The sequence below is a fragment of the Schistocerca piceifrons genome, chromosome 11 (genome assembly GCF_021461385.2).
Source record: "Schistocerca piceifrons isolate TAMUIC-IGC-003096 chromosome 11, iqSchPice1.1, whole genome shotgun sequence".
NCBI classification, from domain to species: Eukaryota; Metazoa; Arthropoda; class Insecta; order Orthoptera; family Acrididae; genus Schistocerca; species Schistocerca piceifrons.
In genome coordinates this window covers 51,431,387-51,437,562 of record NC_060148.1, presented here as the reverse complement: position 1 = coordinate 51,437,562, position 6,176 = coordinate 51,431,387, and positions in this window count along the sequence as shown.

Below are 6,176 nucleotides of genomic sequence, written 5' to 3'. Positions count from 1 at the left end.
GTAATTTATGAAAGCATTTTCTGGGACCAAAGTGAGCATAACTGAAATGTGTGTACCAAATCAATTTATTGACCCACTCATCAGGAATACAAACTAACCAAACAGAGTCGTCGACCGATTTTAGTTTAAAAAGAATATCATTGCGAACTAAATAATGCTGTCTAATCGCTACGCTTTCCTTTCTCCTCCACTTCTCCTTAATGTCCTTCCAGATTGGGTCCTTATTTTGCTCCTTAGCGATGTCCTGGAGCGAAGAAGAAATAAAATTCTCAAACGCAACACCTTGAATATACATCAAACAATAATTGTTTCCTTTGCAGTCCTCTTCGGCACTTTGTTTCAAACCCATAGGTGCACGTGATAAAGCATCAGCAATAATATTTGAAGAACCTTGTATGTAAACAATACTAAAATCAAATTCCTGTAGGTACAGCGCCCATCGTGACAATCTACCATGAGTTAATTTTGTTGACATAAGAAATTCCAGAGCTCGATGATCGGTGTAAACCTTAGTATGTCTGCCAAACAAAAATGTGCGAAATTTTGTGAAAGCCCAAACAACAGCCAAAGCTTCAAGTTCCGTAATCGAATAATTCTTTTCTGATTTAGAGAGGACACTACTTCCAAATGCAATAGTCTTCTGTACTACAACGCCGTTTTCTTCTATCTCTTGAAATAAATGTGCACCTAGGCCTTTGTATGATGAGTCCGTTGCCAAACAAAAATCTTTGGATAAATCCGGATGTGAAAGAAGTGGAGCAGCAACTAAAGCATCACGGAGTTGTTCAAATTCTGACTGAGCGTCCTCATCCCAACACAAATTAGATTTCTTTCCAGATAGTTCACATAAACGAGGTGTGGCCAAATCATCTAATTTAACAAAGCGTCTAAGAAAATTACAGACACCAAGGAAACTACGAACATCACGTTTTGTAGTAGGAACAGCATAATTATGAATAGCATCTAGTTTCTCTGGATCAGGAAGAATACCTTCTGTAGAAATAATGTGACCGAGAAATTTCACCTGAGAACGACCAAATTCAGATTTTTCCAAGTTCACTGTAATGCCAACTCTTGCAAAAATACGTAATAATGAATCCAAAATTTTGTTATGCTCACTCCAAGAACGTTTAGCAATAAGAATGTCGTCAACATATGAAGTAATATTGTCACGAAGATAAACAGGTAAAATTTCGTTTAAACTACGAATGAATGCTGCAGAAGATACAGTAAGTCCAAACGGTAATTTCCGAACACTGGTAACAATTACCAAAGGCTAAAAAGGCAGTGTATTTTCTACAATCAGGGTGGAGTTCTATTTGCCAAAAACTTGCGCGCATATCAATCGTGGATAAAACTTTAATTCCATGGAAATGTTGAGGAAGTTCATCTAAATTTTGTGGGCGGTCAGTTTCAGGAATAATAATATTATTTACCTGTCTGGAATCCAGAACCAAACGAATCGACCCATCCTTTTTACGAACGACATGCAATGGGCTGGTATAAGGACTGACTGCTGGCTCAATAATGCCCTGATCTAACATATATTGAAGTTCATTCTTAACCTTGTCTCTGTAAGCCAAAGGAATAGCGTACGTTTTCCCGCGAAATGGTGTGTGTTCTTTTACTTTAAATAAATATTGTAAGCCTTGTATAGTTCCTGTATGATGACTAAACACTGTAGCATGTGACGTCAAAATGTGGTGCAGCTCTTCTCTTGCAACGTCATCTGGCACTTCAGCTTTCTTAACCTTTTCATTAATTAATTCTTCGCTATTAATTATATCATCCATCGCGTCTCTGTATCTATTGTCATTGTCATGAATAAACACACTGTCGTCATAATGCTCAACGAAAACATCAGAAGTAAGAAACCTTAAACATTTTGTATCTGATTCAGATCTTGCTAAACACTCAAAAAATTTCAAACATTTCGGCATTCCGGCAACAGTCAAATTCACACTTCCTTCTTTAAAGTTCAAAATCGCTTTATGTGCGTTAAGAAACTCCATTCCTAATATAATTTGTGTACTGAGTAATGGAACAATAATAAAATTAACAGAAAATTCGTATCCTTGACAAATGAAATTTAGGTTAGTCTGTTGTTTAACTTCCACACTTTTTCCAGAAATAGCGCCTCGAATTGTAGTTTTAGAAACAGGTAACACAGGACAAGCAATAGTTCTTACACATATACGAAAAACTGATTCACTAATGACATTCAGTGGGCTCCCAGAATCTAAAACTGCAGTGAACTTATTCTTACCCACACATACTTCAATAACAGGATGTAAAAATGCGTCTACATTATTTTCCTTTTCGTCTAGCAAAATGTCTCTCATGTCTTCCAGGCGTACGTAGTGTAAAGTCGTAGTGTCATTACTTTCTGAACCGTCTATATTGCTGCCAGAAGCCGAAGCTACAAGTCATTGTCGATTGTTTGCGTCACGTCTTTGATTATTCCCGTCATTTAGCGGATCAATTTCTACGATTTGCACTTGTCTCTCTGAAGTTCTGTCACGTGGAGGATGCCAATTAGGTCCTTCCTGTCTGTTAGATGCAAATTCTTGGTTGTGTCTGTTATTAAAATTTCTGTTTTCCTGTCTGTCTGCATAACTACTTCTTGTGTAATTTCGACTATCACTTCTGAAATTATTGTTGTATCTACTACCCTGGTTATTTCTGTAGAAAGAATTTCTATTGCTGTATGAATAATTTCTGTCTTGATGATACCGATTACTGTTTCCGTATGATTGATCATTCCGGTAGGAATTACCGTTATTATAATTGTTTGTGTAACTTCTGTTAGAACGTCTGTTATTGTCATAAGGCTGGTATCTATTGTCCTGTCTGTTACGTCTGTCATTCTCAACATTACCCATATAACGCCCGTTCCGATCACTATCCCTTTTCTCTGAAAATCTATTGTAATTACTGTTACTGAAAAAATTACAAGAAGTCCCGTCGTCGTTGTCATACTCAAGTTCTTGTAGCAAAGTCTTAAAAGTCTCAATGTCGTCTTTACATCTTCCGGCTAAAGCAATTTGTCTTATAGATTGTGGCAGCTTAGTTAAACAAATGCGAATTATTTCAGTCGGGCTATAAGGGTTGGAAAGGAACTGATTCTTTCGAATCATGTCTTCAAAATATTCCGCTGGCGTGCGGAACTCAGACTGTTTGAAATTACGCTGCGCTGCATGATAAGCCTGTGTTTGACTCTGTCTTGCGTGTTTTCGGACCAATATGCCGATAGAAATGCATGATAAAAATCATTCAGATTATTACAATCTCTAATGAGTGCGCGCATCCGCGTCGCCGGTTCGTTTTCTAAATATCCACACATAAATTCCAATTTGTGACTTAGTGGCTAATTTGGTGGAAGTGCGTACATAAATTGATCTAACCATGAACATGGATGTATGTCATTCTTAGAATTGCGGAAGATCTTAAATTTCCGAACAGTCAAAAAGTGTTTATAGTCAAAGTTTTCGCCTCGTGGCGACAAAGACCTACCGCGTCTGTCCCAGTCCGAATGTCGATTATTGTCAAGGTCGCGCGCCTGGCGCTCTCTTGTTGCATCCCGTAAATGAAACAAATTACTTTCTTCAAACCCTTCTGCTATCTGTGATTCTAAATTTCTCCTGCTATCTTTTCCCATGATCTCGCCTTCAATTTGTTTGACTTGCTTTCGTAATGCCTCCACTTCCCTTTTAACGCGTTCATTAAATTTTCCCTGAATTTCAACATGTTTATTTATGCTCTGGTACTCTTCAGTTTCTGCGAATGGTAATGGAGCTGTATCATCTGAATCTCTATCCCCATTTAAGCTAAGACTTGTCAATTTATCTGAAATCTCCTCAACTCTTTCCGATAAATCACCTATTTGTTCTTTCTGTTTATTTACGTCTTCTGTAAGTGTCGCGACTCACGTTTCAGTATTGACGCATTTAGTAGTTAACTGTTCATATTGTTGTGTTAGATTATTTATTCTGTCATTTGGTACGGATTCCTCGATTCTCTCAAATATTTGTTCCTTATCGTGTGCACGTTGTAAATTTAAATCTGAAAATTTTTGTACTATCACGCGATCTCTTTCTTCCTGTTCTCTATCCTGTTCCTTTTGTCTAATTTCTACTGCAAATAATCTATTATTGTGAGAATTCAAAATCGGTTGTACTTCTTCTCTAATTTCTTTCTTTAATTCATCTTTCATGTTTTTGAAACATGTCCCTATTCGTGAATCTAACCGTGTTTCCATTGTTTCCATCTCTGTTTTAATTGTTCCTATTTGTGATCCCACTGTTTTTAATTCAGATCCCAACAGTGATCCCAGTGAGTCTAACCGTGTTTCCATTGTTCCCCTATCTGTTTTTAATTCAGATCTAGACTGTGTTTCCATTATTCCCATATCAGTTTTTAATTCAGATCTCAAAGTTCCCATCTCGGTTTTAATTGTTTCCATCTGTGTTTTTAATTCAGATCTAAACTGTGTTTCCATGCATGCTCCCAAATTTAATATAGCACCCATCAACTGCTGCATATCTTCTGTCGTTAATCTCTTATTCTGTGAATTTTCTGATTGAGAAAAATTTTGAAATGGTTCCGGACTATTTTACCGACTTATTAAATTGTTTTCCACTTCATTATTCATCATACCGTTCTCCTGTGTTCGCGAATTCGCCATGTCAACAATTTCGTCATTCTGACTATCCATCATTTTTGCCTTCTTCATCGATCGCGTAATCATTTACAAAACATACAAAACTCGTCACTATATGAAAATTACACACAATGACACTTTAGCACCAACAATATCATTCACACGGAATGCTTCCCTCAAATACGATTAACGAACAATAGAAGAATGACAATTACCAATCTACACATGCAATATAGACTACTATTACTAAACTACAAATTACTACAACAATACAACTGTCTGCTATTTGTACAATCAGAAGAATTCCAAGGGACGATCCTGGCAGCGGTCGCCACGTGCATGGGGGCTTAATTAAAAAAAATGAAAATGATTTTTAATTTTCGTCACTGTAGCTGTATGTCCGATTACGAAGTCTCGTAAACGGCTGGCCCTGACTAGTATTATTACGCAATCTGACTGCATAGAACAACAACAAAGAATGAAGGAAAATTTCCTTTAACACACTTAATTAATTAAGTCCCCAGCAACTATAAAACCTACGAAATAACAAAGCACAAGTATAACTGTTCTGTGTGTGGAAGTATGACTCAACGTACACATCTGGCACGGTTCTTCTTGAAAAAGACAAGAAATTTTAAGTACCATTATATTGAAGTAATTAAAAAAATAGAAATACCATAATTGCGTAAGGAAACTAGAATTACACTCTAATACAAGAACACAAGCCAGATGCTTTGTTGACTGAACCTGTGATGACGCATTATTTAAGACACTGAAATAATGAAAACAAAGCAAAATTTTTTTACCTCCATATATATTGACGAAAATCACTCTGATCATTACAATATCTCCATTAGAACAACATCTGGTGTCTCTCCCATCAAACAACTGCATAAAACATGGAACAGGCACTCACTACTACGACATCTCAACAACTCTCCACTCCGATTTCACGACAAGCACTCCCTACCACTTCTCGGCAAGAACTCCCACTACGAGCTCTCAATAATCACTGCCAGTGGAGGCGGCGGAACAAAACTCTCTGGCGCGATCTCTGGCGCTGTGGCTCAGTGTAGCCACCTTTCAACACATGCCCCCTGGCAGGACTCGAACCTCCGCCGGGATCAGCAGCAGTCCATGACTGCAGCGCCTGAGACCGCTTGGCCAGTCAGGTTCCTTTCGAGAGGTTGCTCATACAATAGCTCCGCACGTAACAGTCATATAAAACCGCTCGCTCGACGAATGACCCGTACCAAAAACTCTTTACAAACGCTCTATGCCTCTACACATCCAGAAATACTTCAAACTGATGGATACGTCCATCGTTAACTCGCACACTGATTTCTGCTGTTACTTCACGCAGTATTGCCTGTCTGTCAGCACTGACAACTCTACACAAGTACTGCTGCTCTCGGTCGTTAAGTGAAGGCCGGCGGCTCCTGCGCTGTCCGTGGTTGAGAGGGAGGCGACGCCTGGAACGTGGCACCCTCGGCACACTGTTGACACCGTGGGTCCT